The sequence below is a fragment of the Furipterus horrens genome, unplaced genomic scaffold (assembly GCF_987537825.1).
Source record: "Furipterus horrens unplaced genomic scaffold, mFurHor1.1.pri manual_scaffold_5, whole genome shotgun sequence".
NCBI lineage: Eukaryota > Metazoa > Chordata > Mammalia > Chiroptera > Furipteridae > Furipterus > Furipterus horrens.
Genome location: NW_028327175.1, coordinates 197,871,434 through 197,896,696, shown reverse-complemented (window position 1 = coordinate 197,896,696; position 25,263 = coordinate 197,871,434).

Below are 25,263 nucleotides of genomic sequence, written 5' to 3'. Positions count from 1 at the left end.
TGCAAATTTTAAAGAGGCAGAAGGACTCTCAGTAAAGTGGGGGTCCACAGGACAACATCAGGAAGGTCGCCCGAGGTTTTTGTTTGCAAGTCCCGAGGCCTGACTTGGGGATGAGGAGCCATGTCCTTTGAGTGCCTTATAAGGAAATCTACTCCTGAAACCTTCTGAGGGGCTGGTACCCAGTCTCCCAGCCAGACAGAGAGAGGGAGCGAGTTGGTCTTGGGGAAGTCGTCCTTGGCGTCGGAGTCTTAGAAAGTCTACGCTCTGAAACTCAGAGAGGCCCAGGGCTGCCCCAGCCCAGGCAGCTGAGGAGCCAGACCCCTGAGAAGCCTGGCCTCCCAGGCCGGTGCTCCAGACCGTGGGTCCCTGGAAAGAAGAGCAGCTCTGTGTCAGGAAAGCCTAAGTTCCAAATTCAACTGCCACTGCCAGCCATGCCTCAGTTTCTTTGTCTATAAAATGGGCTCGTAAACTACCTACCTCAGATCCACTGTGAAAACGAAATGAAATAATGCATGTGAGGTGCTTCTCAGAGCAGCTGAACAGGGCGGAAGTGAGCAGTTACCAGCTGGTGCTCAGCGCATCTTTACTGCGCGCAGGAATGAATGAAGGAATGAACGAATGAACGAACAACTGGAATCGAGGTCCTCGAGTCCCGCCTGCCGCCCTTATTCCCTTTTCTTGCTGTTCCCCCTTCACGGCCAAGCATGCGACTGTGAAGTCTGCCGAGGGACCCTAGTTAAACTCCGCTTTCTTCGGAATCCCAGGCATCTTACCGGGAGACTCAGTTTTTGTTCACCCCTCGGAACTCACGGGCCCACTGTGAGCAGGAACGGGAGTCACAGCAGCGAGGATGGGCGCTCAGACTCCCCAGCTGAGGAGCCCTGTCAGGTTCCCACCTGCTGGGGTGCAGCCACTGAGGTCCCCACTGGGGAAAAGCACCTCCTGCGCGCAAGCTTCCTTTGCGTCCGCTGCAGGCAGAGCCAACAGATACACAGCATTCCCTCACGTATCACGGGAATTACGTTCCAGACCCCCTGCGAAGGAGGAACCTTACATTTATTCTACACCCTTAAACCTAGGTAACTTTAACAACATACGTATCCAGTACCGCAAAATCCCGCGATACGGCGAAAAATCTGGGATAAATAATAAAATAGAATACTTTTAAAAATCCCGCGATGCAGTGAGGCCGCCGTAAGTGAACTGCGATACAGAGAGGGACTGTTGTATGCAAATCCCTATCATCCACACATGAAGATTTCACACGAAGAAAACTGTCACTCACCGTAGACGTAGGCACCCTGTGCAGGGCACAGAGCCTGTGTCACGGAGGTGTACACTTCTTGAAACCTATATGTTCCTATTGACCAATGTCACCCCAATAAATTTAATTTAAAAAAATTTTAAGTTGATTTCTATTCCTGTTTCTTTCATGAACAAATGCACTGTTATCCACCACCCCACCCCCCCCCGCAAAGTTCCAGTTTACGGTCCTTTAGTTTTCAAAGAAAGCTCAATGCTTTGAGCACAGCCAGAGTTGAATATTTTCCTTAGTAAGATCATTCTTGAATCTATATTTTAACATGTTTCATTATATTTCAAAGAGAAGACATGATTGCTCTTGTAAAAAAAAAAAAAAAAAGAAAGCCAAAGACGGGGTATTGTCTGTGGTCTACCCTCCCCCCCCAGAAATGTTCTCATCAGAGCCAGCCTGGGGTCATTTATTAAATCCCGAATGATGAACTGTAAGCTTCTTTATTTTATACCAGAAGCGACTGGTAAGTGGACAGAAATTGATTTTGGAGAGGATGCTAAGTGATAATCCATCCAGATCCCCAGTAAAGAAAATATACCTATTTGAGGACATTTTCAACTTGGGTTTGAACTTGCTGGTGCCCCTTTCGCGTCCGAGTGGGAACTGTGGTGCTTTTGTGCGCCCGTCAGATGTCTTTGCTTCATGCCGAGGGAGGAATGACAAATATGCAGAGCGCTTTGATGTCAATACCAAGCGGCCTCCGCAGGAGCCCGGGAGGAGGCAGTTGACACTGGTTTTCATCCCTCTGCAGGGATCGAACGGATGCTTGAAAATGAATGGCACCTGTGGAGAAGGTGCCCATCCCTGATTATGTCACCGGAGCTCATGCTCCCCGCCACCAGCTCAAGGACCGCGGCTCAGAGCTCTGCCTGGCAGGAGACCGTGAATGCGGGCAGGGGATAAAAGGCAGGGACTCACTTTGTTTTATTCCGTGTGCCAGGGAGCCTTTCGGATGAGTGCCGGCCGTGGCTGCTGAAAGTTACATGTGAAACAGGGGCTAATCTGCAGGCAGGGACTTGAAAGGGAAAAATACTCAGGAAATGGACAGACAGCTCCATTTGGCCCAGCGCCCTGCCCCACGGGGCTCAGTTTCCCCATCGGTAAGATGAGGGGGTTGGACTGGCTGGTGTCTAAGAACAGGTTCTGTTCTTTGCCATTGTTTAAGGGGAGCAGGTCACCACCTCGGCCCCGGTGTCTAAAACAAGCAGCATGTGTAGGACTAGCACCCACCTCCCAGTGTCCACCTCACCTCCTGTGAAGGTGCAGAGGGTGGATAGCTGGGGTGGGGGTCAGGGCATTACAGGGGTTCCTAAGCCTACCCCACTGCGGTCATGCTGCTGGGGGGTGGAGGGTGCCTCTCCCACTCTGGGGAGAGAGAGTGGTTTTGGGGGAAGAAGACCAGCCCCAAACCAGCCACCAGACCCTCCCCATGTGCCAGTAGGACATCCTCCATGGGACGCCCACGGCAGGGCCTCCGCCCAGCCCTTCCTGCTGTCTGGGCCACATCACAACTTTCGGGGACCCTGGGCACGTTCGCTGTCCTGGACTGTTCCTTCCTTAAAGACATACTAAAAATTGGGTTTTACAACTGCATCAGCATGATTATGATCCAGGCCGCATTCATTATTCTTAGTTATCCTATTTATATCTTCCGATTTTAAGAGAAATAAGCTTTTTTCACAGACCCTTAAAAAAGCGTGCTGGGCTCTGTGCCTAATGACTCCGTTGCCCCCGCTCGCTGGGCAGCTTGAGAAGCCAGCCCGCTTTAGAAACCGCGCGTCCTCCCTCTGGGTTCGCATTTCCAATAAACCAAAGTGAGCTCAGTACTGGCCAAGGGACAGAGGGGACAGGAACGGCTTACTCTGCTGGGCTGTGTTGCTTGAAACTGTCGAGAAGGGGAGGCGAGGGCGGCCCCCAGGCAGGCAGCCTGATGCCAGGAGACAGCGTGTGCTCTGCGGCCAGCAAGACCGGGGCTCTCCCCGCTCCCACGGCTCTTCCCATCCGAATGGCTGGGCTGAGTTACTCGCTGTTGGCCTCCCTGTTCTGATCTGTACGGCGGGGCTGACGGCATCTGGGCCGCAGGTCTCTGGAGCCACGGAGGGACGTTGCATGTGTGGGGGCCACAGAGTCCGCCCTTCCCCTGCCGTCCCGACATCCCTCTGTTCCTAGCTCCCATAAGTGCTTTCACATCTGGCAGGCCACATGGCCTTGGCCTTGTCTCAGGAATTATGGGCCCAGGAACCGCCCAGCTGGGCTCATTGGCGCCAAAGATAAGACAAAGGGTGTTGTTGCTTTTCTTTCTCCAACAAGAGATTTTCCAGGCAGATCAACTGGAAACGATTGTGTAGGGAATAGAAGTGCTGGGGGCCCTTGCAGAATTCTTTCGGTTGGCTCACCGGCAACAAACTTCTTACAAGTTGGCCGATCTTAGCCCTTAAGACACTCTACGCGACTCAGCCCTGAATCAAAATATTGCCGGGTTCTGAAGGCTCCTGTAATTTCATGTGGACACAACGTCTTAAATTAATATTTTCTTTAGTTCAAAAGGCTGCCTCTGCCTTTGGCTGAGTGTTCTGGCTGGAGGGCCCACGGGTGACCCTGGCCAGGGGCCCTGCTACGTGGGGACCAACGCCCCACGCACACATCAATAACGAGAAAATATCTCACCCGGCGGCATTAGTCCACCAAAAATGTTTTACATCCGTTGGGCACAAAAATCAATTCTGAAGCGCAGTATATCACAACCCATAAATTACACGCGGCCGGTGCCAGGAGTGGGGGGGAAGGGCAGGGTGAGGACGAGGAGCATTTTCACTGACAGAGGGAGCTGCAGACCAGAGTCCAGGCTGTCCTTCAAGGGGGGACCCCCAGCGTGTCCTCTCCAGGGGACAGACTCCTGCCTGCACCCCTGCCCCAGAATTAGGGTGAGGAAAATGGAGTGGGAGGCCAGGGCCAAGCCAGGCGCGGGCTCTGACTCTCTGACTTCACCCACGAACGCCAGTCACGCTCCAGAGGGGCCTATGCGCACGCCACGCCCGCAGACCGGCTCTGCCTGCCTCTCCTGCGCTCCTGTCTTGACTCTAGATTCACAGCAAGGGGAGGCATCGGCCTGAATGGTCCACTCTCCCTCCACATTTCTGATGAGGGTGCCCAGCTTTAGGGGAGGAAACCTTCTAGAAAGTACAGCTATTGGTGCGTGGCCACAGAGGTAGCTTTCAGATGGGGAGAGACGCACCTCCTTTTTGGAGGGGGTGGGGTTGCGAAGTCCTAGACATGCACCCCCAAAGGAGACTTGCTTTTGCAGTAACTAATGGGGCCCCCTGGTGCTTTCCAAGGACCTGCTACCCCCCAATTCTCCCCTGTCCTCCTGTGATTCTTGGAGCACCTGTCTTAGGCCCCACTCGCTGCTGCCCACTCCTCCCTGAACTCTGGGGACACCACTTCCTCACTGGCACCCTCCAGCAGCTGGTCTCCCGGCCAGGGCTTCTCTGTGGCCCTCTCAGTGCCACCCCCACTCCTGGTGAAAACAACAGGCTGAGCAGCAGGGCGTGACCCCCAGGGACTGTCCTGCAGACCCAGTCTGCTTTGCAGCCAGAATGAGCCTTGGACGTTGTCTGGTCTGATCCATTTGTTGTAGAGATGGGGAAACTGAGGCCCAGAGTGGGGCAGTGACTGCTCAGGGCCGCAGGCTGAGGGAGGTGTAGGATGAGGAGCTGGGCAGCTGGTGTCCTCTGCAGGGTGGTCCTTCCCTTCTCAGGGCACAAGTGGGACTGCTGGGAAAAGCTGTCAGATGTCCCCTTGCTTGGTGGGGGTGGGAGTGGTGGCTAGGGAACCCTACACATCACCACCCAGCATCCCATCACTTCCTCCTTTCAGACAGAGATTCCCAGTGTGGTGGTGGCGCTGGGGTGGGGGACTGCCCTCCCCAGGGGAGTGGAGATTCCCATCAGCCCCATTTTCCCCAAAGTGAACCCCCTGTGTTCTGTACTAACCAGGATGTTACCTAGAGCTCAGTGGGCAGTGGTGTGTCTCCGGGGCTTGGGGAAACCTCTTGTGCTAAGCTTCAAACCGACGTGGTGACCAAATCCCAGTAGGGCGGCCTCTCTGTCACCCTTGGGGGGACTGGAAATCAGGGGGCCAGGTGATCTACCACCACTTCTGCTTGTAGTGAAGCTGCCTCTGCCTGTCGCCCTGGCCGAGCTCAGAGCTGACCGTGTGGCCTTCACCCCATGACACACGTGTGTGAGCCGTGTCTAGGGAACAAGAGCTTTGCAGCCTGCCTCGCCTCTCTGAATGGGGTCACCCTCTGCCATGCAGCTCCCCCAGAGTCCCCAGGCCTGCCAGGGCAGGTGCGGAGAGAGGTCCTCCCTTATCCCCCGCGGTTTCTGTGCCAGCATTCTGTGCTGGACCCTGAGGCTCTGCAGAGGGCAGGGCCCCGTCTTTGTCCTCGAGGGACTTGAGTTTCCCAGAGGGGGCCCGATGGGTAAACAAGATGGGTCTTCAAGTTGGGAACTCCTCTGTGTGGCAGGTAGTTTCTCCCTGTTTCAATGATTTGCTTGATCAAACCATGTTTATTAGGCAGCACCTCTGGGGGGGGGGGGGGCTAGGTCCCAGGGGTGGAGCAGTGACAACTGAGCTGATTCTGCCGCCTTCATGGGGTCCGTCCTACCCTGCCCCGCCCCCACCCGTGCTCAAACCACACCAAGGAGCCCCCTCCGAACCTGGCAAGCTGTCTGCCCTCCGGGCCTTTGCCCCGGCTGAGCCCCTGCCTGGTCCACCTTCCTTCCCCCTCACCTCCCCCTTCTTCACCTGGCAAACTCCTAACTGTCCTTCTGAGGCCCCGTTCACAATTCCCTTCCCACGAGCCCCCAAAGCACGCCCGTGGGCTGGGCGCATGATCAAACACTCACCATGGGTTTTTGTAATTCGTCGCTTGGAAGCCTGGGCCATCTCGTCAGCCATCTTTGTGTTTCTAGTACTCAGCACAGAGCCTGAAACGTAGTGGTCTTTCCCCCCATGTGATCATTGATTGACTATTCTCCTGCCCACCCAGACTCTGCACCCCCACCTCCTTGCTCTACTGTGAAACTACATTCAAATGCAGCGTGTGTGCATTTGGGGGGACAGTGAGGAGTGGGGAGTTGAGAAAGAAAAGAGAACCCAGACCTGGGCCCACGCATAGGGCCATGTTCTCCAGGTCGGTGTGTCCCACGCCACCCGCAGAGCCGAAGCCACCCGGAGATGCCAGCTGTCTCTGGTCTGTGAGAAACTCAGCGGGCACGGTCTCCTCCTCCACGTGGCCCTGGTGTCTTTTAGAAGCCCCCCGCAATGGCTCCCTGATGGTGCTCAGAACGAGAGCCATTTGAAAACTCTTAATTGAATAAATGAATGAATGACCAATAAAGAAATAAAACTAAGCCGAAATGGTTGACAAAATGAAATTATGACTCTGTCACGCAGTCATATAGGAAGATTAATGCATTCACGTTGGTGGAGCCCCTAGCATTTCAGAAACGGGTCAAGTCATAGAAGCCACCAAGCTTTTGTTTCAAGGCTGTGGAGTCTAAAGTCCAGGGAGGTCCAGGCGCGTCCCGAACACACAAAACCAAGTTCATTCATTCATTCATTTATTCAACTAGTGTTTCTGGAGGGTCTACTATGACCAAACCCTCTTCTCCACACATGTGAGAAAAACAGAGAAAACCGATGGATCTTGGAAAGATAAACCATAAACAAGGAACGTAATAAAATAGTAAATTATCTAGAATGTTAGAAGGCAAAAATATAACAGGGAAAAATAGACCATAGTAAGGGATCTTGGAGTGTGTGTGTTTAAATATTGCAATTTGATGCAGGTGGACAGAGCAGAGCCTGGCAGGTGGATTTTGGAAGCTGGTGAGCAGGGTTGCAGCTGGTCGGTCGCCTTGCAGGTTCGTTGTGACCATTAAATAAGACAGTGGCTGGCTTGGCAGGCGTACCCTTAACTTCTATGCTCCCGTCTGCAAGGCTTTCCTGCCTCCTCTTATTCTGGTTTTCCTTCAGGATGGCTAGCGTGGAGGAGGCGTAGAGAAGAATGAGCTCACAGCTGCAATCGTCACAGGTTCTCCCTCCCGGGAAGAGCTTTGTGGGTTTCTGGTCCTGAGGGATTTCTCCTTCTGCAGGTTGAAGGCCATGGTCAAGAAGAGCGGAGGATCTGGTGTTATATCCCACTTGCAAGTTAACACGTCAGTCTCCTGCCGTCGCACGGGCGCTGGAAGAAGACACGAGACTCCTGGGCTAGAGACCAAGGACCATGTGTTACTCAGACCAATAGCAGGGACCAGAGGACCAGTACTGGCACCAGTTTTCCAAGGCCCAGTTCCCAGAGGGCAGTGTGATATGGGCCAGGTCGGCAGGTGATGCTCAGGCAGTGGGTTGAATTACAGGCAAAGAGCACCAAGCCGAGGGAACCTGGAGCTTTCATTATGGGCAATAAGCCTTCTTGAACTTTGCCTGAAGGCAAACATTATCTGATTAACCTGGTCTGTTAACAAACCTGCCCTTTGCCCTGGAGGGAGATGCTATCTCTACCTTAGGAGGCTTTTTGCAATAAAATCAACCTTGAAAAGAAAGTCCGGGACAAAGGAGTTAGTGCTTCTGCTCTTAAGACTTGCTGAAGTGCAGGAGACCCAGGAAATGTGTCTCCCAACAGAGACTTCGGGAATGAGAATACACCTAACAGAGTCTTGGTTAGAGTTTAGTGTTTCTCTCTCTCTTGGCAGCTCTGGGTTGGGTGACAACCCAGATGTAGGGACCTCTGTGCTTCTGCCATTTAGGGAGGCAGTTTTGGTCTCGGTTCTGGTCCCAGCCCTGGTACTGAAGCCCAGCTCTGCCGCTTTTCTAATGGTACAACCGGGCGATTTGCTGGTCCTTATCGCCGCTCTGAAAACAGGAGTCACTGTACCTACTTGAGAAGGTATTGGGAGACCCAAACGATACAATGTTTCAGCTCAGTGCCTGGCACGGGGCAAAGACGGTGGGGGTCACGGGTTTCCACCCGGGGAGCGTGGGGCCTAGGAAACCAGCTGGAGGCTGGAGGCACGGACGGGGTTCCTTCGGGCCTTTCGGGTTGAGCTGTGGTTCAGAATGTAATGTCCTACTAACTGTCACACGTGTCATTGTGTCATAACAAAACACTGTTGTTTCTAGAAGTTTTTTTTATAATCTCAAAGTTGAACCCGGGGTTTCCAATTGTCCTTCGACACCACGTGGACACGTGCTGCTCCTGAAGATTAGACGTGTCATGGAGGTGGGTTTACATGTATTTTCCTAAACCACATAACCCAGAAACCCCAAGGAGGTATGGCTGTGTTATCATATTGGCTGGAAGAGGCCATGAAGCCAATGCACCAGCCCTCTCCTGTGTGTCTGCCGTGGGCCAGGCAATGTGACAGGCAGGATCACCAACCCAATAGTGTGCACGGCACGGGCCCTCCTTCAAGGAGCGTATGAGTGCCTTGGACCCACAATTCACAAGGAATGCAGAAGTTCAGTGCCGTAAAGAGGCGAACACAAGGAGACATGCAGAGAGAGGGGACGGGAAGGAACCGTGATGGCCTCCTGAGGGGCTCTGGGGCCTTACGGGCCTGGTGCGTCAGCATGAGGCAAGTCACAGAGCCGGTGTCAAATCCTGACTCTGTCCCCGTGACCTTGGCCAAACGATTGAAACTTCAGCGTCTCTGGGGCTTTTCTCCCACTTATAAAGAGAGGCCGTGACAACGCTGTGTAGGACCATGTCAGGGTTGGTGACTAAAGTGGGCCACAGGGTCCAGCAGCAGTGGGATCCATAAATGACATTAAAAAAACTGTGGACAAGAGCCTCCGTCAGTTCCTGGAGAGCAGACTTGGACGGACGGTCCCCGGATCGCTCTTAGATGGCACCCGGGAGGCATGGAAGTTGCCGGATGGGCCCTGGGGACTGTCCTTGAGGAGGGACATGACCCTGGGCGAGGCAGCGCCTTTATTAGGGGGCCAATCTAGCAGGTGGCCTTGGCTGTTGTCGGCTGGGGGAATGAGGGTCTTGTCCTTGTCCTGAAGGGGACCCAGGTGGCACTCCCGTGTCCACTGCAGCCCGGCAGCCAGCAGGACAGGCTGCAGCAGTCAGTCCTCAGGAGAGCCCTTCCTCTCAGGGTATTTGACCGCTTCCTCTCGCAGGAGCAGAGGGAACTGAAAGCACCCCCCCAACGTTAGAGACCGAAGCTTTGCTCCAACCTCGTTCTGGTCGCCCTGAGCGCCCTCAGCTCAGTGCAGACCCAAGAGCCCGCCTCCTTCCTCCTGCCTGGCTTATTCTCTTTTGTGACTTTTAAAATATTTTCTGGAGAGGCTCAAACACCGCAGAGTCTCAAATGGCCAAATGCTACTTCTCTAGGAGAGCAGGAGAAGCCCCCCAAAGCCCCCAAAGTTGCATTTGTTGCACCACAGGCCGCTTTTGCATGAGGCCGTCAAGACACCAGGGTGGGGGGGGTGGGGGGGGTGTCGGTGTAGTGACCTGCAGAACCCAGGCGGTGAGCGCTCGGAGTGGCCGGGCTCCTTCCTGCACCCCGATGCCCGTGGCTCCTGGCAAGTTCCCGGCTCCCTTTCAGTGTCTCCCTCTCTGCCACTGACTTGTAGGAATTGGAACTCTTCTGTCTAAGCGCTCAGGGACTGGGGAGTTCCTGGCTCCAGACAGATCCGCCCACGTGACGCCACACTGCCAGGACCCTTCCCAGCGTGGAGTGTGAAGACAAGGCCCCCAGCTCCACTGCTAAGTAAACACAATCTTGGAATACTTCTGGAGACACTCTGCAGTTTCTGGCCCTGCCCGAGGCGAAGGAACCCATGAGGACGTTTCACGAATGAAAATGGATCCATTGTTACCTCTGATTTTAGGGGAGCCAAAGCCAGAACAAGGAGGTTTTGCCCAGTTTCTCCTTCCCGGTGCCATTGGATTACCATTTAGCCAGTTTTATGGGGTGGAAACTGCCAGCGAAGGACAGTTTCTGTAATCGAGAAGCCTATGGGCAGTTACCCCAGAAGAACTCAACTTCCCCCAAAACAACTTCTCATTGTTCCTTACTGAAATTCTTTGGAGAGTTAACCACATCTCCAGAATGATGAACTTTGATCCTTTGGAAACTCCCCCACATTCTCTATGCAGAGACAGCATTTCTGTCCCCATTCCAGCACCCCGTTAGTCATTGACCAAGGAACTTTTGAGTTTCTTGAAAGTGCTAAGAGAGCATGTGGGTGCTGAGCTTCGAGGCGGCTCCTCAGAGGCTTCTTTTATAATAACAGGAAATATTACAAATAACGTCAACACCCGATGATAACAAGGCATTAGTGGAATTGTGGCCGAGACGATCATTAAAAGCCTACGCAGCCATGAAAAGCATCTTACAGACGTATATTCCAGGATGTGAAAAATGTTCACCGGGCAAGTGTATGATCCAGGTGTGTAAACACAGGTGTGCTGCTGGCAGAACATGTGTGCACATGAGATAGTCTGGGGCCAGATCAGCACGTCATGGGCATTTGCCCTTAACAGTGACATGACCGGTCATTAGCCTTCTGATTTGCTCACCTCGTTCTCATGTTCCCGCGGCACATACACGTTTCTTACATAACTAAGAAATGGAGTTATGAACAGTTCGCGGAGGAGAGGGGGCTCCTTCCTGTTGAAACGTGAACCACTTTTTTCATGTCCGAAAGCCCTGGCTGCCATCACTGGTCCCCGACGTGCAGCCCAGGGAGGCCAGGTTGTCTGTGATGAGGGCAGTGTGGCGGAGGTCAAGGGGAGTTCGAGTCTGACCTGTGTCTACCTTCCGGAACGGAACCCGGAGGGAGGGTCACGTCCTCTCTGAAATGCCAATTGCTTTGACCCCCACACTTGGGGCCCTTCTGGAGAGCTCCGGGACCCTCACAGTCAGGACAGCTGTCACTACAGGCCATACTGTCCATCCTCTGTCAGCACCATGGGGATCTCAGCACTGGGGACAGGAGAGGCACCTGGCCCAGGACTCCTGGACTCTGCTGGCTTCCCCGGCTCGCTGACATTCACAAGGACGCAGGCCTGAGCCCCACGCTGGTGGTGTCCTCTGGAAGGCACACACGGGCCTCCTGCTCCCGGGCACGGAGCGGGGCGGGTGCCAGCGAGGGCGGCGGAGGCGATGACAATGTTCGCTATCAGCAGATCTTGCTGCGGCTAAGGTTGCGTGGTTTGCAATTAGACCAGCGGTCCAGGGCCCCGGGAGATCATTTCCTTCAGCAGGTTATCATTTGGGCAAAATCAGGGGCCTGTCGGGCTCAGCTCGCTGGCTCTGCCTGCTCCCCGTGCCCCCGCCCGCCTCTGCCCCGGCCGCCCGGGCACCTCTGTGCTGCGCAAACGTGGCCGTGTGCTCCCGGGGACCTTGACTGTTCGTGTTCTCTGAGCCAACTCTTCTGTCCAGTGGTCCTTCCCTGGAGAAATTTTCCTAAACTACCCCCTTCTCTGCTGTCCCCTCCCCCGCCCAGGACCCCTTACCTCTTCTTGTCACAGAGCACAGTGTGCGATTCCTCATTTATCGGTGTCACGTGAGTCACTGTTTCCTTCACTAGAATAGAGGACTGTTTTGTACACGCCCGTCTCCCCTCACCTGGCTCCGAGCTCAGACCAGAACAAGCTCCGATACGGAGAAGACGAGTCAATGAATGAATGAATGAATGGTCGGCACACGGCAGCCATCAGCGACGCTCTGACTTGAAGGGCCTTTTGCTTGGAACCAGCCCTCCTGGGTGTGAGTCCAGGTTCACATTAGCTGAGCACGTAGCATGACCGTCTGAGATCGTTTCCCCAGCTGTTCAGTGTGGGAGCAAGCCGGGCTTTTCTCAGAGGTTACATGGGAGGGCGCCGGGGAATGCCTGACCCGGGGAGCGTGCCCTGAGTGACCGCCGCTCCTGTCTCAGCTCTTTTCTTGTCTTCATTCTTCTCTCCTCCGAGCCTCCTCCAGCCAGGGCTGGGGGGGCACCCTTGGCCATCTCTTGATGTCCTTGTGGATCTGTGCCCCTCCCCCAGCCTGGGTGTCACTTTGTCCTCCCCACTCAGTGTCCTGGGGTGGGGGGAGGAGCAGGGAGAAAGAAATCGGCACCCCTTTGCTATAAGGGGCTCCTCGCACGCAGGAGGGAAGCCAGTTTGACACCCCCTAGAAAGGGATCCGATCCTGCCGTGGAGCTCTGGGAGTTGTATGGGGGTGGCCGGCCTGCGAGCAGCCTGCCAGGGAGGGGCCCCGAGTGTTGTGGGAAGTGGGACAGTGGGCTGCCGCCTGCCACCTCCCTCGCCAGGCTCCACGAGGGCTGGCCACTGCCGGTTGAGATCCACATGGTTCTTTGTTTCAGTCTGGGCAGTGCTCTGCGGTGGAGCCCCGGAAAGAGAAATCAGACTTTGGAGAAATTTGATTCAGACACTGGGACACAGGGATCTGCGAGGCAGAGTACGTGTTACACATCACACAGCTGCCAAGTGACAGGGACAGGGCTGCCAGGCCTTCAGCAGGTCTGTCCTTCAAAGCCTTCCCCCGCACCACGCCACCTCTATGACCAGCATTTTGACGTCATGTTTACTTGGACACCAGTTCTAATGACTTACGATTGTATGGTGGGCTCACGGGTCCATGCCAAGCGTGGCTCCACTCTTCTTATGAGTCTTTTATGTTTTTGTGTGAAGAAGGGATCCCCTAGGGCAAAGGTTAGATGAAAGCCGAGGCACACTGGATACATGTGGTGTGAGTTTACCAAGTGTGGGGTGGAGGGCTCGGATGGATGGAGGCAGGGCTTTCTGAACCCTAAATATTCAGTTCCCTGCCCCAGTCTGAGCTTGGGAAGAAACAAGCCACCCTTCCAGACTCTTAGGAGGAGTTGCTTCAACATCTGTGGAAGTATTTTAATTTCTTTCTTCAGTAGGTTCAATTTGGCCAACTGAATTGGTGGTTAGATTCTATTTTTAATCATGTTAATAAGAAAGTCAGCCTGCCCAGGAGAACAGGAAAGAGCTGCCTCTCATAAGTCTGCAAAAAGTAGCTACCTTTGCCTCCCCTCTTGTTATGGGTTGGGTGGCTTGTCTGCATTTCGTCAGTCCTCCAAGCGAGTAGATGGCAGGTATAACCGTCCTGTTGCACACCTGGGAAGTTCGCAAGATACCTGGTTTTGCTGGGGGTGGGAGTGGGGAGGGAAGAATGAACACCTTGGGAGGTATGAGTTGCTCTGGAAGAACCTGCCATGGCATCAAGGAATCCTTGGCTAGCAAGGTGCTGTAGGAGATCAGCTGGCACGCCTTGCTCATTTTATAACCGAGAAAGGTGAGGCCCAGCGGGGCGGGGTGACTCCCCTGAGGCTGAGAGTGTGGCAGCCACCCTGCAGGCCCCTAACATCCACCTGGCAGGACGTCCCAGCGTCCCTTCCCTGTGGGGCCATGCAGCCAATCCTGACCAATGAGACTTAACGACTTCCAGGAAGTCTCTTTAAAAGAAAGGGGGCAGGCCCCTGCTTGCTTTTTCAACCTTTCTCCACCCTGCTGCCTGGAAATGTGAGCCTCAGAAGCCATTTTGGACCAGAGGGCTGGGCCGTTCCCCAGGGATGCAGGAGAGGAGAGCCGGAGGAGCCCGGTCTCTGCTGACTTGACTGAGCTACCCTTGGCTGGGCCCTGGACTCTCGACTCCGGATTTATGAGATCCGTGATCGCAATAGAGCTCTATTTACTTAGGTCATTTTTTTTTAAAGATTTAATTTATTTATTTATTTTCAGAGAGAGGAGAAAGGAGGAAGAAATAAAAGAGAAACATGGATGTGCTTGAGAAATATCAAACAGTTGCCTCTCTCACACCCCCAGCTGGGGATCTGGCCTGCAACCCAGGCGTGTACCCCGACCAGGAATTGAACCAGTGACCTTTCAGTCCGCAGTCCAGGGCTCAATCCATGGAGCCACACCAGCCAGGTTCTTTTATTTAGGTCTTTAATTTCTCTCAGCAATGTTTTCAGCGTATAGATCTTGTGCATTCTTCATCAGATTTATCTCTAAATATTTCATGTTTTGTGCTACAGGTAAATGCCATTTTTAAATTTCAATTTTTAATTTTTCATGGCCCGCATATAGAAATACAACTGACTTTTTGTAATTTGATCTTGTATGCTATTACCACCTTTTAGACTCCCTTTTAGTTCAAGTAGCATTTTTATAGACTCAATGGCATTTTTGATGCAGACTATCATGTTGTTTGCAAATAAAGACAGTTTTAGTTATTTCTTTCTTTGCATTTGGATTCATTTTATTTCTTGTTCTTGCCTTATTACCTTGTTAAGAGCCTTGTCCCCTGTCTTAAGGAAAAACATTTAATCTTCCACCATTACTTTATGATGTTAATTATAGGGTTTTGTATAGATGCTCCTTATCATGTTGATAAAATTTCCTTCTATTTCTAGTTTGCAAAGTGTATTTACTGAAATAGATGTTAGATTTTTGTCAAATGCTTTTGCTATATCTAGTGAGATAATCATGTTTCCTCTTTTTTTTAGTCTTTGTTTAATATAGCAAGTTACAGTAATTGATTTTTTAAGTATATTTTACTGATTATGTTGTTACAGTAGTCCCAAATTTTTTCCCCTTTGCTCCCCTCCACCCAGTACCCCCCTTCCCTCCAGCACACCCACCCCCCTTAGTTCATGTCAATGGGTCGTGCATATCAGTTCTTTGGCTTCACCCTTTCCTATATTATTCTTAACTCCCCCCTGTCTGTTTTGTACCAACCAATTATGCTTCTTAGTCCCTGCACCATTTCCCCATTTCTCTCCCTCCCCCTCCCAGCTGATAACCCTCCATGTGATCCCCACACCCATGATTCTGTTCCTGTTCTGGTTTGCTTAGTTGGATTGTGTTTTTATTTTTTTGATTCAGTTGTTGATAGGTGTGAGTTTGTTGTCATTTTAGTGTTCATAGTTTTGATCTTTTTCCTAAGTAAGTCCCTTTGACATTTCATATAATAAGGGCTTGGTGATAATGAACTCCTTTAGCTTTACCTTGTCTGGGAAGCACTTTATCTGCCCTTCCATTCTAAATGATAGCTTTGCTGGATAGAGTAGTCTTGGTTGTAACTCCTTGCTTTTCATCACAATGAATACTTCTTATTAGTCCCTTCTTGCCTGGAAACTTTCTTTTGAGAAATCAGCTGATAGTCTTATGGGCACTCCTTTGTAGGTTAACTCTCTGCTTTTTTCCTGCTGCTTTTAAGATTCTCTCTTTTATTTTGAACCTTTGGCATTTTAATTATGATGTGTCTCAGTGTGGTCCTCTTTGGGTCTAGTTTGTTTGGGACTCTGTGCTTCCTGGACTTGTATGTCTATTTCCTTCACCAAATCTGGGAAATTTTCCTTCATTATTTCTTCAGATAAGCTTTTGATTTCTTGTTCTTCCTCTTCTCCTTCTGGCATCCCTATGATTCAGATGTTGGCATGTTTAAAGTTGTCCCAGAGGTTCCTAAGCTTGTCCTCGTTTTTTTTCAGTTCTTGTTTCCTCATTCTGTACTAGCTGACTATTTTTTTTCTTCCTTATGTTCCAGATCATTGATTTGAACCCCAGTTTCCTTTCCTTCACTATTGGTTTTGTGTGGATTTTCCTTCTTTTCACTTAGCATAGCCTATACTTCTTCCCTGATGCATTTGCCATACTCAAGCATATCTGTCAAGTCTGTGAGCATCTTTACCACTAGTGTTTTGAACTCTACATCTGTTAGGTTGGCTATCTTCTCATTGGTTAGTTCTCCCACTGGAACCTTGATCCGTTCCCTCTTTTGGGCCATACTTCTCTGTCTCCTCATCCTGACAGGCTCCTGTGTTTGTTTGCTTCTGTGTCCCAGGTAGAGCTGTCACACCTGTTATGTTGTAGGGGGCAGAGCCTTAGGCATTCATCTGTACAGGGCGGCCTGTTTCACCATGCTGTAGCCCTGTATGTGGGGGAGGGGTCAGAGAGGGAACAATACCACTTGCTCAGCACTTGACCCTTTTCCAGGCTCTTCTCCCACTTCCATATGGGAATGGCACCTCTAGCTGTTGCCCTGGCTGTCATTCCCAGAGTGGGTGGGTCTGCAGATGTTCTAGCACCATGGGGGCCCTTTAAACAAGTGGACTCTGCTGAGAGACCAGGAGTTTCTTCCTCCACCCCAACCCCTACTGGTTTTCTCAGTCAGAAGCAATGAGGCTTTATTTTCCCCAATGCTGAGACTGTGAGCTGTGCGGTCTGGTGAGAAGCTGGGAGCACTCCCCAGGTGTCCCTCCTGACTTTTTAAAACATGTGACTGTACTTTCTGCTAGTCTGCAGCTGCCGCAGCTGCCACCACTGCTGCTACCACGCCGCCGCGTCCTCTCCACCCAGACTCTGCCCCTCCTACCTGTCAGGATGAGTATTTCTTCTCTATATCTTTGTTTGTTGGACTTCCATGCAGCTCGATTTTCTGGAACTTCTGGTTGTTTCTAGTTTTGAGGTAGTTGTGTTCCTTTTTAGTTGTGGAGGGAGACCCAGCGTGTTTGTCTAGGTCTCCATCTTGGCCAGAAGCCTTCTACATTAATTGATTTTTGAATGTTAAAGCACTCTTTAATTCCTAGGATATACTCCATTTGCTCGTGGTGTATTATTATTAAAAAATATGTTATTGCATTTTATTTGCTATAATTTGTCAAGAATGTTTGCTTCTACGTATATGAGGAATACTTGTCTATAAATCTCTTTCCATGTAATATCTCTGTCTGGTTTGGTATCAAAATAATGTTTGTCTTATAAAATAAATTGGAAAATATGTCTCCCTCTTCGAATTTCTAGAATAGAGAATGCAGACTTGCATAATTTCTCTCTTCAATTTTTGGTAGAATTACCAGTGAAGCCATCTGATCTTGGAGGTCTAGTTGTGTGAAACTTTTTAAGATAAATTTAAATTCTTTTATAAGTATAAAACTTATTCAAGTTACCTATTTTTTCTTGCATGAGGTTTGGTCATTTCTGCCTTTCAAAACATTTAAAATTTTTATATAAGATGTTGAATATATTAACCTAGAGTTGTTCATTATATTTCTTAGTTATCTGTAACATGTGTAATGCTAATACCTCTTTAATCCCTAATATCGGTAACTTGTGGCTTCTCTTTTTTCTTCTTCATTGATCTGGCCAGTGGTTTATCATTTTATTGATGTTTTTGAAGAACCAACTTTGGTTTAATTGATTTTCTACATGGTGTTTTGTTTTCTTCTTTATTGGTTTCTGCATTAATTTTTATTATTTTCCTCCTTCTGCTTGCTTTGAGTCTGTTTTGCTCTTTCTCCAGTTTCATAAGATGAAGGCTGAAGTTATTGATTTTAGAACTTTTTTTAATGCAGGCATTTTAGTGCTATAAAATTTCCTCTAAAAACTGCTTTACCTATATCCTGCACATTTTGGTATGTCCTATTTTCATTTATCATGAAATATGCTTTGATTTTCCTTTTGATACTTTCTTTGAACCATGGGTTACTTAGAAGTATATTATTTAGTTTGGAGATTTAGGAGATACTTTTTTGTTGTAGATTTTTAACTGACTATCATTGTCATTAGATAATACATTATGTATAATGTGAATCTTTTAAAATTTGTTGGCACTTTTTTAACGGCCCAGAATAAATGTTCTATGTGCACTTTAAAAAAGGTGCATTCTGCTGTTGGGTAGAATATTTTATTTATGTCAATTAGGTCAAGTTGTTTGACAGTCCTGTTCAGGTGTTCTGTATCTTTAATGGGTTTCTGTCTACCTGCTCTGTCAATTATTGAGAGATGCATGTTAAAACCCTCAATATGATTGTGGCTTTGTCTATTTTTTTCTGGTAATTTTATCAGTTTTTTGCTTCATGTATTTTAAAAGTCTGCTATGAGGCACATACTCATTTAAGATTGTCATGTCCTTTTGACTAGCTTATTCCTTAATTATTATAAAGTGACCCTCTTTATTCCTGGTAATATTCTTGCTCTGAGATCTACTTTGTCTAATATTAATATCGTCACCCCAACCTTTTTTTTTTTTTGCCTCAGTGTTAACATGGTGTTTCTTTTTCCATCCTTTTATTGTAAACTCATTTGTGTTTTTCTATTTAAAAGAGGTTTCTCGTGGGTAGCGTATAGTTGGTTCTTTCTGTTTTATCTCATCTCACATTGTCTGCCTTTTCATTGGGGTGTTTACATCATTTTCATTTAATGTGATTATTGATATTATTTGGTTGAAACCTACCATTTTGTTTGTTTGTCCTGCCTTGTCTTTATTCCCAGTTTCCTCTTTTTCTGTCTTTATTTGGATGAGTTGTGTTTTTTATAATTTTATTATATCTTTTTAATTGACTTATTAGCTATAACTCTTGGTTGTATTATTTTAGTTGGTGATTTAGAGTATTCCTATTTAATTTGTCACACTTGGTCTTCAAGAGATCTTATATGATTGCATGTGCATGCATTATAAAGACTGTATAAAGGTATATTTTCATTTCTCCTCTTGGCCTTTATGCTACCGTGCCAATCATTTTGTGCACATATTGTAAATTGCAGAGAACACTGCTATCGTTTTTGCTTGACACAGTCGATTATCATTTAGGTGCTTAAGTAATAAGAAAAGTTTCTATGCTTACCTACATAGCCTCCTGGCCCGGTCTACTTTATTCCTTCGTTTTTCTGTATAGTCACAGCTGCTATCATTTTCTTCTCTAGTTTAAATGGCTTCCTTGTATGTTCCTTATGATTCCGGTATATTGGTAATGAATTCTTCCAGCTTTTGTATATCTTCATTCGGCTTTAATTTTGAGAATATATTTGTTGGTTACAGAGTTCTAGATTGTCAATTTTTAATTTCAGTGCCTTAGAGATGTTACTCCACTGTCTTAGCTCACATTGTTTCCACAGAGTGATCTGCTGTCCCTCCATCTCCTCCCGTGGGTTTTTGTGTCTTTTTTCCCCCCCTCTCAATACTTTTAAGATTTCTATTTACTGGTGGTGTTAAGCAATTTAAGTATGGTATGAGTTGTTTGGAGTTTTATTTCTGTTTTTTGAGTTCATGGTTCACTGAACTTCTTATATATGTGAATTCATAGTTCTAATCAAATATTTGGACACTGTTACTTCAGATATTTTTGGTGTCCTTTCTCCTCTCCTTCAGGGACTCCAGTGACATGAATATTTGGTCCCTTGACATTGTTCCAAGTTTAAGTCTTTTTCACATCTGAGTTTCATTTAGAACAGTTTCTATTGATGTGTTTTCAAATTCACTATTCTTTTCAGAAACGCCTAATCTTGCTAAGAGCTTTTGATGTAATAAAATGTTAAGGTTTTACTATTAAATGAAAAGACATAATATAAAATTTTACATATAATGTGATCATGAGTAGTTTAAAGTGTACCCAGAAAAGTATTAGAAGAAAATACATTCTTAGCAACAGTGATTAACCAGGTTGGAGGGATTTATGAATTCTTATTATCTTCTTTACTCTTTTCTATAATTTCCAGAATTTAACAATAAGCAGGTATTGCTTTATAATTCATTACATAAGAAAAAAGGGCTATGAAATGATGACAAAACTGACATATCGTTGATTGACTATCAAATTAGGAAAGATTAAATATGAAATGAGAACGCCCAGAACTGGTGAAGAGGCAATGAAAGGGGCACCTTGGTCAACGCTCCTGGAGGTGGGGGGAGGGTGGACAACAGTAGGAACTTCTTCAAAACCTGTGGACATCGACCTTTTCACACGGATGCTGGTGTTTCAGATGGGGATGGATGCTCAGCCTACCGCTGACCATGTGTGTGGCGGTACATGTGCACTTCCATGTATGTATTTATGTCAATACGGTTATGAGCAGCTCTATGTACATCCATTGATTTGCAAATTGGATCTTTGTACTTGGTGGCTGGAACCATTTAAAGGAATCCTGAGGTTAATCTATGTTGCAAATATTCTCTTGCTGTTTCTCATTTTTAATTTTTAATTCGTTAGTGTTTTGCCCATCAGCATTTTAATTCTCTTGTTGAAGGGAGCCTTACTCGCCTGCGTTTTATTCCCTGATTACTCCGTACTGATTTTAGCTCTGGCTCTGTTACTAACAGGATGCGTGACCCTTGGTCAAGTTCATATCTTTCTCTAAGTCACTCTTATCGCAGGAGAGAACTAGCCCTCGATCAGAGGTTCTTAGCTTTCAGTGTGTGTCAGAGACCCGCGGAGGAGGGCTTGCGGGGCCCTGCCCTCAGCCCTTCCGATTCAGCGGGTCTGGGAGGAGGCTGGAGCTTTGGTATTGCTGATGTTTCCCCGCAGAGGCTGTGCTGCTAAGGCAGAGACCACACTTTGCAACCCACTGACCGAGGTGTTTGAGGTACGACAAGCTGTGTGATAATAAACTTAAGACAGAACACTTGTTTTTAAAACGTGTCTTGGACCAGGGGCCAGTGAAAGGATGAATCTGCAAGTTAGCTGTGTACAAAATGCACACATGTGTACATGAAAGAAGGTGGAAAACATCACCTCTTGGAAATGGGTAGGAATCACATATAAAGTAGAGGCAATCCACGGAAGAGTAACCCATCCATTCAGACCGTGGCGCTTGCATATTTTTAAAAGAAACCCATGGCTCCTTTAAACCCAGGCTAACCGAAGATGACCGTTTCTCTGCTGGTTCCTGAGTGAGTCCTTCATCAGCACCATTTACACGGCAAAAAGCCCTCCGCCTTGACCTTGGGCTATTCTTCACCATGTATGGTGTTTGTCCTGAAATTTAACTCTTTTTGCACTTGGCTTTCATTGGACAAGGACACTGTATTCTTTTAAACCAGATAATTTTTATTTTTTTAACCTGTGGGATGTAGTGTGCCGGAGAAAGAAACCGTGTCTTTGAGGCCTTTAATCTCCTCTCAGAGTGAAAGTAGTATTTGCTGAAATAAAAGTACATTTTGGCAGAAACACGATGCTAATCCTCTTAGTTTTAATGGTTTGGAAATGGTTGGAGTAAGAAGGTAAACATTGTAGTTGATTAACAGAAAGGAAGTCAATTGTGCATGGAGCCGCCGCTCTGTGCCCTACGGTACAATAGCGCTTTATTTTTGTAAGCCCCCAAACAGGGTCCCTCTCCATTTTAATGTTCTTACTTGAAAAGTGATCTACTAGCCCCGCGCGGTTCTAAGCGTTTGATTCCACTTCCCCCCAAAAAGCAAGCCGTGCCCATTTCAAATCGACGTCAAACAAATCCCACTGATAGCTGGGGTCCTTGCAATGGCTTATCAGGCCTTTTTTGATTGAAAATCGTCGGATAGAAGGAGGTGCTTCCCATTTAAAAGTCTTCAGTCTTTGAAAGCGCCAGGCCTAGATGGTTTTGATATCGGCGTATGAAACTTGCCCTGGGAGAGAAAGCGGGGTGGGTGGGGCGGGGGGAAGGGGAGAGGGACGAACCCCAAAGGGCTGTCCTGAGAACTCGGTTGGCTGGGATGGTCTCTGCCAGCACCTCCCGGAGAGGCCTCTGAAAGGGGACGCCAAGGGCCCAGCTCACATCTGCTGCCTGCGGAAAGCGCTCAGTAAATGTGAGGTGCACATGGGTTACTCACGTCTGCCATCAGGAGACAGACGGCATGAAGCCGTAACCTGGAGGCGTCCCGGTTTCTAAGAGCGGACGGCCGCAACGCACTCAGCGGGTATCAGTGTCCAGCAATGCGTCTGGCACTTTACTTGCTTGGTTTCACTTCATCCTCCTAACGTGGGAGGCTGGCCAAGGTGTTATTATCACTTGCAAGGAGCCCCGGGCTTAGAGATGAAGTGCCTTCCTTGCTCAAGGGTACACAGCTGGAGCATGGAGGGGCCAAACGTAAATTAGAACAACCCAGTCCAGGGCAAAGTGCCCCCAAGCACTTTTTAGGGTGCCTATGGAGGGCTGGAAAAGACCCCCCAGTGTCCACATGGCCTCCCCAGTTCATTGTTAGTGTGAACCTGGTCTCCGAGAGGCACCAGCCTCCCCAGCCCTGTGTGTAGATCCAAGGAGACCCCAGCCAGGGAAGAGGTACCGTTGAGGGCTCCCAGGGAGTCTTCCTCTGGGCAGCCAAGGTGCCATCCAGCCTGGGGAGTGCTGGACGCTGTTCCACCACCTAATCAATAACCTGTATTGACTCCGTGTTCCCAGAGGACAGGTTTATAACTTTATCGAGCACCGTATGTGGGGGCAATTATAAGGATAATGGGAAGCCATCGACGAATGGAGGCCTCTGCATCGCAAATTAACATCTGCTCCGAGGAAGAGAAAAGCCATGTTTTGTTTCAGACTTTGTGAAAACGGAAAGACCCGTAAGAAAGCGTGAGTTATGGAGGGTGCCGAGCGCGCGCCGCAGTCTGGGTCCTCCTGCTGGCTCCGCCCTCAGCTCCCGCGCCCGTGACAGCCCCCGCGGGATGCGCTCACCACGTGTCCAGTGTATCGTCTGCAATCACCTGCTCTTGTCCTGCGGTCCTGGGACGGTCACAAGAGTGCGCAGGCCTGGGAAGACACCTGCCCGGGTGCCCTGGAGGGCAGGGGTGGCTCAGTCCGCTGCCCCGCACACCTCACACAGCCGGCGGGACGCGCTGGGATGGGACTGAGCTCCGTTCTTGGTTCTACTGGCTGAGCGGTGCCAGGCAGGTCACTCCAGCCCTGGGAGCAGCACTGTCCCCATCCGTGAAATGGGGCTGGAGGACCCTTGTGAGCTTAGATGAGCTGACTCCTTAGGACCTTACAGACCTTGGCTTACAGACTTGTCTTCAGTATCACTCGCACCGGAAACAAGTAAATCTGCCGCTTTCGTTGGCTTATATGCTGGAGGGGTGAACACAGAAAACTGCAAACCTATCATTTCTCTTGGGGTGATGGCGGCGCCAGGGTTAGAGAGGCTTCCCCAAGAAGAGGTGTCTGAGCAGAGACTGGCAGGGGGTGAAGGAGGGCGGCCACCAGGGACGCGTTCCAGGCAGAAGGAAGGGCACGGGCCATGCAGTGGGGAGGAGCAAGGGAAGGAAAGGGACCAGGGATTAGCCGGTCCGGTCCCGCCGGGCCCAAGAAGGAGTGAACGTTGTTCTAACTGCGTTGGGATTGGAGAGCCTTTGGAAGGTTTTCAGCACACGCGTGATGTGAGCTGATTTGGGGTTAAAGGTCATCGTGGCTGCTGTGCAGAGAATTGATCCAGGGGTGAGGAAGAAAGAGGATTTCAGAAGGACCCCCAAAGGCCAGGACTAGGAAACACTGCGCAGTCTCCAGGGACAGACGGGTTCCCAGGAGGCTGCTGGGTTTCCGCCGCGTCTTTGTTTGGTTGGCAAGCGTAACGTCAGCTGTTCTGGGGCGCTTCCTCTGTGCCCGGCGCTGTGCCCGGAGCTGCGTGCTCGTGTGTGCGTGAGTCCTTCTACCAGCTCTAAGAGGTGGCGATGCAGTGCTCCCATTTGCAGAGAGGGACAGCGACTTGTCCATGTCACACAGAGAGCGAGTGGCGGGCTAAGTCTGAATCTCGGGGTTCTCCTGGCTCTGAGCTGAGCCCCAGGAAGGCCACCTCCACCCCCCTGGGCTGTCCCCTCTGGCCAGGCAGGGCTGCAGCCAGCGCCCGCACGTCTGCCCTCACAGTCACGGCCCTCTCCTCTGCTCCCACGTGGGCCACCATTTATGTCCCTGCAAGCCCTCCAGGTCCCACACCAGCCTCCGCTGGGTGGCGTCAGGGGACAGGGGCTGGGACAGTGGTGGCGGCTGCACAAGGAGGCTCTGCAGTGATGCTCACTGTCCCTGGGAAAGTGTACAGTCCTTGCAGCTGAATAACCGAAGAGAAACAGCTTCTGCAGCTGAACCAGGTGACAGCTGGTAGACAGGGGTGCCAGGCCCTTGGCCACCTTGAATGACACTGTGGGGAGGGCCCTTGTAGATTTTCTGTCATTGTGTGGCGGCAGAGACAGAGGCCCAGGGAGAGAAAAGACTTCAGGGACAATTTGGTGTGTCTTCCATCAGGGGCTGGAGACACGTCCCTCTGTCCTTGGGGCTGCTGACTCTCCCCCCAGCAGAGCAGAAGAGACGCTGGGGCTGGGGGGAGACTGAGACTCCCTGGCCTGCATCCAGCCCCAGAAGATCGGCTGTGCAGCCGGGCTCCCCAGTGGCATCCAGGAACCCCAGAAAAGGCCCCCACTATAGGCGCAGAGCCTGGAATCACACAGGCCCTCTCCACGGTCCCTTCACGCCTGATTCCCGAAAGACCAAGGCCTCTCGGGGTACCCTCCTCCATCTGATTACTGAGGCCACATCTCACTGGGATGGGCTGGCTGTGCTGATGGCCTCAGTCCTTCACCCCTTTCCATGGCCATACTTGTGTGCTATGACGTGGCAGCTTCTGCCACGGAAGAGTTGGAATCTGTTTCCCTACCCTTGAACCTGGGGCTTGCGTTGGTCAATAGCCTGTGTCCAACAGGATGGTGAGTTGGTTCTGAGCCTGGTTCTCAGAAGGACTTGCATATACCTGTCTGCTCCCTCTAACACTGCTGTTGGGACACGGTGGCCCCAGACGAGGCCAGCCTGGATCCGCCCCTAGCTAATGACCCTCAGGTTCAGACCCCTCTCGGTCAAAATCAGCCAATCCCCAGCATTGACTCATGAGCTATAAGTAATGAGTGATTGTCCTCTAAGCCCCTCAGTTGGGGGATTGGTTGTTATGCAGCAATAGCTAACCCATGCACTCCCACCTGACACTTCACACTGGCTCAAGGGGCAGAACACTGTGTGGTTTTCTACTGAAATATTCTAAGCATTATCCTTGGTGTTTCACCATAATCTTGTTATAACCCCCACCTACTAAGCATCAGCTTCGTCCAGGCCCGTCCTCTGACTTTACATATATTATGTGCTCTGATCTCCCCAACCACACTCTGAG